Raw genomic sequence first — 11,451 nt, 5'->3', positions numbered from 1 at the left:
CCTATGTGACCGACCCACACAATCTAGTCTCTAATTGTAGAGTTTGGGGGGGGGGGGGGGGGACAAAACATGTTGCATATTTGTATTCACCCCTCCTGAGCCAGTGGACTTATAGCTGCTGCTTACATCTCTCCACCAGCTTTTCCTGTCAAAAGGACCTTTTTTTTTTCCTCACTTTGATTTGCAAAATAGCTCAAGCTCATTCAGTGATCCTCTCTGAATATAAATTATTCGGTCTCAGCGCAGATTCTCAGTTGGACTTTTGGCTGGAGTTGGACTGACCCCTATTTGATGCATGGAAATGCTTCGTTTCAGGTCATTTAAAGGTGAAAATCCACTTTAGTCTCAAGTCTTTTGTCACCTCCAGCAGGTTTTCCTCCAGGGTTGCCCTGTTTTTAGCTCCATCCATCTCCCGGAACATCTCTGAGCAGCTTTCCGGTTCCCGGCAGAAGGAAAGCATCCCCACACCATGATGCTGCCACCACCACGTTTCATAGTGGGGGAGGCGTGTGGAGCGTAATGCACAGTTTTGCATTTACCAAACCAGCTTTATTTCTAACACACTTCAAAATAAACCATGATTCACAAAAGTGCTGTAAATATATAAAACTAAAAAAAAAAGTTTGAATGGTTTAGATGCTGGTAAAATCATTCAGAGTTAAGGCAGGCCTACCAGTTTAAGTAGGTTCACAGTAATACCATAGTCGTTCCATATTAGCCTAATGATTTGAGAATGCTCTATAGATATGTTTACACGGAGGTTGCGTTACACACACCTTAAATTATTTTACTGCTTAAAAGAATTTCAAAAATGATATACATTGGTAATTATCACTTTTCCTCCTGCTTCACAATCATGCATTGTTATCTCATTACTGGTCAACCCCATTACAATCAATGGAAGATTGTGATAAGACAAAATGTTAAATAGTTCTAGGAGTAAATACTCAAATGTTTTTATGTTATTACATTATTTTAATAAATTGGCGTATAATTGTCAGTGAAAATGTTGAGTATGTGAAGTAATCATATTTTTTTTCTGTTCTTGATTTGGTTTGGTTACGAGCTATGTCTTGTGTTGCAGCCAAATCATTTAATTGTGTTTTGTGTGTTTGGTGGGGAGAGGTCGGCCTTTAAGGCTATAGAACCATTTTGGGGCCAAGAGGTCGACAGCAGTGAATGACCTCCAGAGAACTGGACCTCTATTCAGACCAGAGACAACCCCTCTAGATACAAAAAGGCCTGGGGGGAATGTTCACTGATTAAAAGATAGGATTCCCATGTGAATAGTTCTTTTGATATGAATTCAAATGTGCTGTTGATTTGAATAAAACAAAAACACTTATTAACTGTGTAAACAGAGCCAAAATGATTCATAGGTATAATGTTGCTGCTTTCTAAATTCTCTAATGAAATTAGAAATGTCACAAATTCATCAGGCTGTTTTAGTTAACCGAAATGATTCATAGGCCTACAGAATTATATTTTAAATATTTTATTTATTTGTTTTACAAAAGTGCGTAACAACCAGCATAGGCCGTCTACTTTTATGGTTAAATAACAAGCTCTCGACGAACAGCAGGGAACAATAATGAGACGTGCGCGATTTCCCTCTGTACGTCAAAACATGGGCAACCTTTACGTCACTAAAACGCTGCGTTCAAGCACAAGCGGAATTATCCCAATAGGTCAGTGTAAACAAAACGTCTCAATTTGATCCTCTCAATTACGCAAGGTCATTTTTAATTAATGCATCCGTCGCACAAATTCTTAGGCCTGAGCGAAAGTCTCAAGTTTTTAACTATTTTCCCCCATTATAAGCACGGTAAAGGTGCCGCAGTGTTGAATCATGCAGTAATAGCTAATTGTAAATAATCGGAAACAAATCACAGATGGGTACATTAAAGCTTTTATATGGAAGTACCTTCCTCTGATTTATTCTAGCCGTCTTCTCTTCAGGTGCAATAATATACCCCACAGGCTTTCGGCAGATTTCCTTATTTTTTTATTTCGCTACAGTACAAAAAAATCTTAGACCTGCTAAAGATTGAATTTGCTCTTGTTCATTCTTGTTTGGCACTTCAGATAGCTAGTTTACTAAATGTATTAAAGCGCTTTAACGCCGTTTCAAGTAGCGCCTCTCCGATCGGCCGCGGACGGGCCGGAGGATGTGTTTGACATATTTCCGACGGACCGTGAAAGCAGCGCTGGCTGCTGCCATCCACTCCGGTCCGCTGTACCTGCTTGGCTGTTTAACTTAGCTACCAGTCACTTTTATTCAGTGGTAACAGCATGAAGGACAGAAAAAAATACCCCAATTTGTTTCCCACTCGGCGCGCAGATGTTATTTGAGGGAAACATGTGAGCCGTCCGCTCGGTTTCCGTATTTTAGCTGTTTAGCTGAGTCCATTTTGCGTCTAACTGGAAGTGGAAAAAAGACAAAGAGAAAAGAGCTTTCCAACAGCTAGAATGGTTTGGGCCTAAAAAGAAGACAAGAGGTAAGGATTGTCAGTGTCAGAAAATGAATATTTTCCCGAATAACTTTGCTCTGTGATTAGGTTGCGTTTGAGGTGAGTGTTAACTTTAGTGTCCGCGAAAAATAAAACGTTTTAGGAGGCTAGCCGCTAGCTTAGCAGCTAAACGCCGCTAGCTAGCAAACGTTCCGCTTAAAGACGCAGGTAGTCCCGCAGGTTAGCTTCTTTTTAAACCTTTGGTTGATCAAGGGGGCTTCTTTTTAGCCTCTGGTCTTCAGAAACGTAATTTATTTTTCAACGAAAATGTAAAAAAATACTTTTTTTGTGTGTTTCGGGCTTTGCTTGTGGCAAGCGGAGACAAACATTAAGGTGGTAGCGATCTTGTTTTGTATCTAATGTAAATTAATGGGCCGCATATTTGTGTTTTATGTCATAAGCGAAATCTAGAAATTGCCTAGTAAAATAAAAGCACACATTTAAGTAAAGTTGTGTACTTTTTAATGAGGCAAATCAATAATAGTTATGATTTCCGTCAAGACATAGTGATCAGAATCTACTACAAGATTATAAAAGAGTCGTAATACCTTGGAAAAGCCCAAAGTGGGTGAGATGAATGTCCAAGTTCTTTACTTTGCACATGACTGTAATGACTAATCCAACATGTATGAAACAAAAGATGAATAATAAAGAGTCTTTTTTTTTGTATTATCATCAGATCAATCTATGTGTTGTGAACCAGTCTCCATACACAGGCAAAAGTAAATTTTGTTTTTGTAAAAGAAGCTGTCTTCAGTTTCTAGGAAGCCATTTTAAGTAGCATACTAGGGGGGAGGGCCAGAAAATGCTTTATAGGTCAGAAGTTCCCTTTTGCCAGTTGAATACATAAGTCAGTGACTTGATGCAGTCACCCGAGTTTCCCCAGATAACCAACTAGTTTCGTTTGGTTAGAGATGCCCCGATCAGTCGGCCAGAGATTGAAATCAGAGTTATTTGTAAATCAGATGAAAGTCATGGGCCAGACGCTTTCGTGCATAAATTGGGAACAATGCTGTGTTGTTGGATTCAAAGGTTTAACTATAAACCCGCACCACATTTTTTTCTCTCGGGTATGGTAAGAGTTGGGTTTTGTCAAAATCAGGATCGGTAGATCAGGCCCTTAAAGATCACTGGAAAACTGTATCTGCCGAGAAAGCGTCTCCACGATCGGGATGATGCAATCAGCGGCGTTTGAGTGCGTTGTAATATAATCACAATTGAATTAGACTGTTTTAATGTCTGTCGACATGTTTGGGTTATAGCAGCATAAATTAGTTTAATTTATATTCAACTGTATATTTCCATATGATTGGATATTAACTTGACTTGCTTTGTTGTAGAGTGCTTTGTGACTCGGGTTTTGAAATGACATTTAAATATAAAATGTAATAATGGGAATGTGTTTGATCATGTTTGAAACAAATGGAAACCTAATTGAATACATTACAGTTTATTGGAGGATGTCAACGAGGACAGCGCCAAACCTGTTGGTCTTGGTTGAGATCTTATTTCTGGGTCGTTTTAATGTCAGAGACTAGCAACGCTGTTAGATTTGAACCTTCACAGCTGTAATCAAGCAGGAAATGGCACTTAAATCTAAGCTGTTTGTTTGATGACTTCTAAATGTGTTACCCCAGAGCGGGATATTCCGATGTTGACTTTTCCCCGCTACTTTGAGACAACAGTCCAGTACTTAATTGGTCTAGTGCCCTATTACATGACCCATGGGGAGAAAAAAAAGAATAATAATCAACCAGATATTGGCTATTTTTTCTTTCATCTCTTCTGATCAGTATTCTGCAGGTGAAGAAGGACTGAAACATCTTAAAACTACTACCCCTCCATCAAGGAATATTGAGTTTATCTTTGCTCTTTTATGCATTAAAGCGCTCCGATTCAGCAGGTCAGTACTTTGGAAAGAAGGTGAATGCATATCGGCCGGGAAATGGCTGATTGGTGCATCTCTAAATGGTATCCATTTATATTCCAATGAAGATAAACCCAGTTTGTTTTGGTGGATGTCATCCTGGCTGTCAGTGTTCAGACATATTGAATACTTCTGCGAATGCAAAAAGGAGCTATGGTTCTTTTTAACTTTTAGCGGCCTAATGACTTTTGGCTCAGAAGGCAACCCACCTGTCTGGTCAATGCAATTTTAATACGCTTTAATACAATCGTTCAGCATTCCAAGCAGCTTAAGGCGTAATATTCTTACTAAACCTTCAAGGTTCGCTGCGTCACATACTCATAGAAAAATCCATTTTAGTTCTTCCTGTGGTTAGTCAAGCTGCGTTAAACAAAAACAAAACTGGGTAAACAAAACTGTCAAATCCGTCAGAAATATTTCAAATAGACGTTGCAGTTGGATTGCAAAAGTTGTTTATTAAAAATCAAGCTAATTGTTTCATACAGATTAGTTCTGAGTCAAGATGCTCTGTTACGCCTGGGTGTAATAGTTTATATGAGCTAGCGTTCCCTCACTAGCCGGCGAAGACAAATGATGCTAAAGCAAAGTAAGATTAATGCCAGATGTCAACTTGGCCAGACGATTTGAATGACGCCAACAAAACGCGGAGCTAGAGCAAACAGCACATTAGTGTTGTGTAACGGCGCTCGCTGTGAATCCGCTTCCTCTTTAAATTTGGCCCGCAGGCTTCAGGCGCGCTGTTTCCCCCGTTGCCACGGCAAAGGGCACATGCTCTGTGAAGATGTTTGAGGGATTTGCTCTCGTCCAGTCCGGACAGAGCGGAGAGAGGGCATGTTTTCCTTGGCTTTGAAGCGTCCAGCGGACAGGACGGTGTCGTCTCCGTGGCCGAACGTTTGGGGAAGCGAGACGTGCCGAGTCTGGCTTGGATGTCTAAAACAAGACTAGATGGCTCTCCTTCTTGCCTTAGTTAAAACGCCGGGTTTAACGTAGAGGTTTACACTCATGTCGTTTTTATAATGTAAAGACAGCTAGTACTTTTGAAGCATCAGCATTCGATTAAATGTCAACAAGCTTATGTATTTAAGTCTAAAATCGAATAATATTTCTTTAGCTCGACAGGAGGAAGTTGCTTGAGTTGCTCTTCCAGCATCTGCCAACTCAATTAGTCCAAATCTTATCAGGCATCAGTAGATGTATTTTTTTTTTCTTCTTCTCTTTTCTCCCCCCCCGGTCTCTCAGTGCTGTTGCTCACACAGCAGAAAAAATATGCAGCTCACTGTGTCCTGACCTTATGCATCTGTTCTCCTGCTCTCGTTCTCCACGACCAGAGCCGAGCCCCCGTGTGGCTACGCAGTTCCGCGAAGGTGAAACTCATTAAGGTTGTTCTGGTTTCTGTGATCTGGCACCGGCGTGGACCGTGGAGTGCTTTGTTCTCGCTTTCAGAAATCTTACAATAACCGCCTTTGTGTCGTGCAGCGGGAGTCAGATGTCTCATAAACACTAATGGAATTCATTGTCCTTCGGAAGCAGGTTAAGTGCGTTGCAGAAGATACAAAATAAAACAAACAAAAAAAAACACGGATCGGTGCAACAAACCGGAGAAGTCCCAGAGTAGGGCGTTCTAGATAGAGTCGGCTGTCTCAAATGCATAAACACTAGTGCTGTGCTTTTGTGTTGCTATTTTTGGAAAATTGTACGCGTTTAAATTTCGCCGTTTGATTTTTATCGCATCGTCCTCTTTATGGCTGCTGATTAGGGACGAAACACTACCTGTTATTGTTATAGAGGAAAACATAATATCTCTAGGAGAGATCGGCTATCCTGTGGTAAATAAGTTTAACTAGGACAGAATGCATTGATGAGCAGTCAGGGGTTTCCCCCCCGCCGCTTTACTTGAAATGCCTCGATGTTTGAGAGCGACATAAACTGTCAGTAAAGAGAAAACCTCCCAGTACAAATAAGCTAACGCGCTAGCTGCTATCAGCTCCACGCAACGCTCCTCGGGCTTCTCCCCGTTCCGCAAACAAGACCAGTGTTGACAGTCCTCACGGCGGAGAATGTTTTCTTAATTAGTTTAATTAGTTGCATCTGTTTGTTCAGTACAATTTGCACATAATTTAGCACCAGTCCTGTAAGCTCTATGAAGCCTGTATTTAATAGAAAGCTGCAGCTGTAGCAGCGATGTCTGCGTGAAGAACCCCTGGTCTTTGTAATGCTTTAACCTGCTGAGAAAGATGTTGGGAAATTAATAATATAATTCATAATAAAATATAAGAACGGCATTCCAAATGCATTTCTAGCCTTCCTGCCATGAAAAGTCATTATATATTTATAATGGTGAGAGTAGATCACTGTAATTTATAATGGTGAGAGAAAACCAGGTTTTACTAAGATCATTCAAAATAACTTCAATCTTTACAGTTTACATTTTAAAAATGTTTTTTAGCATCTTAGTGAGAAGTGCAGGTAACATTACTATTAACACTTGTCCTTGAGTGTAATCCCTGGCAATATATATGTGTATTTAACTCTGAGATTTTGAAAAGGCAGCTAATATTTTCTAACCCTGCACGTCACAGATGGATTGAAAGCTAAAATGGATCAAACTTAAAAGCTCCTTTTTATTCGCTGTAATTCTTTCTCTATTGTAGTGTAAATTAAGAAAATACTGTTTTTAAATAACTGCTCAATTCTTGTCTTTAGTTTTAACTGCCTCACTAATACCGAAAATGGCAAACTTGGACTTTTCAGTCTGTCCTAGTTAAAAAAAAAAAACCGTTGCCGTTATCACCAGTCTCTCCTAGAGATTTTCTGTTTTTTCTCTGAAGAAGACTTCAGTCTGTAAGAGACCGCAGGAGAGAAGAGGAGGTTTTTGAGACTATCCAATCAGACGAACCAAGTTAGGGCAGATCAAACTGAAAGTATTCTTTTTCTGGTTTCCAGCTGGTTAATAAATAGTTTTTGTTTTTGGGAGGGGTGGGTGTCCTCCTGTCACTGGGCAAGTAGTCACCAGCAGTCCATCTCAGGCTACACAGACCCTCGTGCAGCAAGATTTGAACCGAGGACCTTCTTGCTGCAAGGTAGCAGCGCTGCCAGCGGCACCAGTTTGTATCCCCCGATTAGAAGATGCATTAATATATATATAAAACTTCTGTTTTTACACATGTTCGAGAGAAATGTGGAGCTCTGAATTCACATTTTGTAGGCCCGCAAAGTTTTTCTTTGTTTAATTTTTTTTTTTTAATCTGGCTTTGAGGGTAAAAAAGGAGGATAAAGAACCCAAAAAAAGCAAAACCTTTCTGAAAAGCATACAGGCCTGAATGACGCATTCTTTCAGCAAGGTAACAGGAAGATGTGTGTCATGTTCCAGTAGCGGCGTGGCACAAAAAGTTACCCAAGAACAGTGTGTTCTGTGTGTCAGAGCTCAGATCTAGAACAGTGTTTGGCTGATACCGATGGACAAAAAGCAAAAATAATCCAGGATGATATTAAAGCCTGCTTTCTTTCCCCTATGATCAATTCAGTGTCTGACTAAAAGATGGGGGAAGGGCGACTGGAAGCGGCCAGTCTTTCTTTTTTCAGTCTTTTTCACTTTTCTTATAATATTTTGGGATAATCCTCTTACCGCATTAAACAAAAGAAGCTCTAAAGTCACCTTAGACAAATCATTTGTGAACTTAAAGGAGCCATAAGTGCGATATTTACCGCAAAATTAACCAAAATCATTCTTGCTTGTCCCCCAGGATTGAGGCAACAGTCCCTATAAACGATCTGTCCTCTCCATCAACAATGTCTCTGTCACGGTTTTGTCCTGTCAAACCTGGAGGTACGGTCCAGAACTACTTTGGTTCAGAGTGCAGACCGTTTTTACTTCCTGGTTCGTCAGCCAATCGTACGAGAGTTCCCAGAGTTCCCAAAACAGAGTGCAGCGTTTGATATTTTATCTTTGCAAAACAGCATCAGCCTGCAAACACGGAAGGCAGTAAGAGAAGCGGACCAGTAATAAAACTAAATACAACACCAGTGGTTCACGCCGTTGAGATGGCTGTTCTCTGTCAAGGCGTTGTGAACGTGTAGTTCCGATTTGCAACACTAGGTGTCAGTATTACTTATTGCTCCTTCAAAATAAAGTCTTTAAACCGCTTCAGATACTTGAAAGATTCATAATTTTAGGAGAAAGAAACTACATTTTACAAGTGTAAATAGGCAAATGATTTGTTTGCACTGATTTAAAAGTTAAGAGAATATGGAAAAGTAATTAATATTGACAAAAATACTGTAGGAATCCTGACAGTTGCTTAGAAAGTCTGCAGATAATGATAAATATGTTTTCTTATCAAGATGTATTCTCAAAGGCAAGATAAATGGAATGGCTGTGTTATGAAACTGAAGGCCAAACAAGGTAAATGAAACCTTCTATTAAACAAAATCTGATTTTTTTTTCCCCCATCATTTTGCTGAATTTTAGTAGTTTTAAATATTCCATGTGGATTTTTATTTTATTTTATTTATTCATTTATAAATGCAGAGATTTTAAGAAGCATTGTTTGGTTGTTGCAGCAGTCCTCAGGATTCCTCCCTAAACAGCTGCTCACAGAGGAAAGGTCCAGCTCAGTGGCTGCTCCCGCTGGAATTCCTGCTGTCAGCAGGTTCTCTTCAAAAGCACCGGGGGTGGGGGGCTGCGTGGCCAGCACTCCCCCTCCCCATCGGTACCCCTTACTGGCTGGTACCTTTTAACTCTTTTGAATGAGGTGCATTCAACAGGATATGAGCTAGTACTTTATACTTTATAAACCACCTGTAAAAACATGAGATGAAAAATTTTCACTTTAGAACCTTTTTAATAATGGTACAATTCGACCTTTAAAACTTGTTATAATGCTTTTAGTAAATACTCACAGTTTGCAGGTGTTAACCACAGGTTCCACCTCCCCCATTTATCGTGGGGGGTCGTGGCTGAGTGGTTAGAGCAGCGCGCTTGCACTCAGAGAAGGATGCAAGTACCTGGTTCGATCCCCGGTCCCTGAGCAAGACCCTCAACCCCAGATTGCTCCCCGGGCGCCGCACATGGCAGCCCACTGCTCCCCTAGGGTGATGGGTTAAAAGCAGAGAACACATTTCGTTGCTTTGTACTTGTGACAGTGCAATGGCAATAGAGTTGAATTCTATTCTATTCTTGCCCCGTTCACATCCAACCGATGGAGCAACTGCGTTGTCGTGTTAGTTAACGAGAACGGTTCCACGTTCTCCGTGATTGCCCGTCACAGCCAACGGACCTGTTCTACGCCGTTCACCGCCAGGTTACGGAACGACACCAATTTTCTGTTCCTTTCCGATCCGTCGGGCTCTGGCCAGGTCAGGCTCCACAGTTTCAGTCATACCAAACAATAATAAGGAACAACAACAACCTGCGGTTTGTCAAATTTCAATAGTGTAACTAGAAGCCATTGCCCACAAATTACATTTTTATATATATATTTAAATATTCACAATAAAGTTAACTAGTTTTATTTAAATATCGGATGCAAAGCACCCTTTTTGCACCAAATGTGGAGGCAGATTTGTCATTTCATTTGAAACGAGGTAATCCTCTCCAAGTAGATTTGCTTTCTGCTTCTAATGACGATTATCGCACATGCTCTCCTCGGACTCCAAGGAGCTTTGGAGCGGAGCTAGACGGAGTAACCGCAAATGTAGTGGCATGCGTCGCTTTTTCACGGCCTTCGCGGAGGCGGTCTGGAACGGTTCGGACACATACAGGAGCGGCGGATGTGGAATTACGGCGTTACGCCAAAGTCTTTCCAAAGTTGGCAATTTCTGTGTCCACGGCGATTCTGTACAACATACCAGCGGTGGAATGGATCTCATTTCAAAAGTAGAATTGGCAGTACTGTACAGCTTGAGCAAATGATCTTTAGAATGTGGTGATACAATCTTCCTAGTTTTCAGGGATTTATATTTTGCAGGGAAGACGAAGGAAAGCTTAGTGGTAACACTTTTCAATGACTAGTAGAAGTCTGGATGGACTTCCCCTGAGGGGTTTGTGTGTTTCAAAGAAGACCTGGTCTGCATTAAGTTGGGTCGCAGCAACGTTTGAGAATCGTCCGTTTCCTGGCCTGTCATGACTCATCCATTTTCTTCCGGTCTTATTAGGCAACTCTAATAACTGATGGGACGTGCCAAAGTGTTGGCAGAAATGATGATGTCCAGATATCAACAGAGAGGATAACCTGATGTCTCAGCAGTCGTGTTTGTTCATCCGGTTATTGGTTCAAAATGGGGCTTTTCCTTTATGTCTCAAGACCCCATCCTCTCTACATGTAATAGTCCAGTTCTGATTTTAGATGTTGAAACTGGTCATACCCAGCCAATATATCAGCTGGCCGATAAATTAGGTAGATATTTCAAGATTGAATTGATTGATATTTGCCTCGGCTAATATTTAAAGCAGTACTGGCAGATACCCAGCTGACTCCAAAGATGAATAGATCTGGATAGGTCTGTAAAGAGCATGCATAGGTTTAGTCACCTGAAATGTCTTCACCGTCTGAAGTGGCAGAGAAGTATGAAAATCTACTTCTTTAAATCCAATAAAAATGATCAGCCGGGAGTATCGGTTATTGATATCTCTGATTTTTAAATGTCCGTATCAGGCAACGAAAAATCCATATTGTTGACTTCTGGGTAGCAAAAGGAGCCTGGGCTTTAAAGCACGTAAAAAAATGTGTATGAGCTCCACAGCAACGACTAAAACCCAGTATCTGAACGCTAGTATTTGTATCTCATGAGTTGTAATTAAAAACTGGAGTCTTCGTTTTAAATGAAACAAAAAAAAAACCTCATTGTGACATTAGAGTAAACATGTTGACATTTTTCTAAAAAAGCACATTCTTACCCGAGGCGTAAACGGTTGGTGCGGACGAGATATGTCATCGTTGTATACTGGTTAGGAAAAATTAACTAGATTTAATGTCAGGTTCAGGTTTTATTCTAAACACATCTTTAGAGAGCCGC

General features: G+C 40.6%; 1 protein-coding gene across 1 annotated transcript in view; it reads left to right on the top strand.

Moving 5' to 3' along the window:
• Positions 1–2,201: 2,201 nt before the first annotated feature.
• The window catches only part of aff4 (AF4/FMR2 family, member 4), a 41,924-nt gene continuing 32,674 nt past the window's right edge, over positions 2,202–11,451 (top strand). Inside the window, exon 1 of the mRNA XM_021323412.2 lies at positions 2,202–2,498. The gene's annotated coding sequence lies outside the window, so the exon portion shown is untranslated. The remainder of the gene's footprint in view (positions 2,499–11,451) is intronic.

Source organism: Fundulus heteroclitus, chromosome 11 (genome assembly GCF_011125445.2).
Source record: "Fundulus heteroclitus isolate FHET01 chromosome 11, MU-UCD_Fhet_4.1, whole genome shotgun sequence".
Taxonomy (NCBI): Eukaryota; Metazoa; Chordata; class Actinopteri; order Cyprinodontiformes; family Fundulidae; genus Fundulus; species Fundulus heteroclitus.
This window is presented reverse-complemented; position numbering and strand designations above follow the sequence as displayed.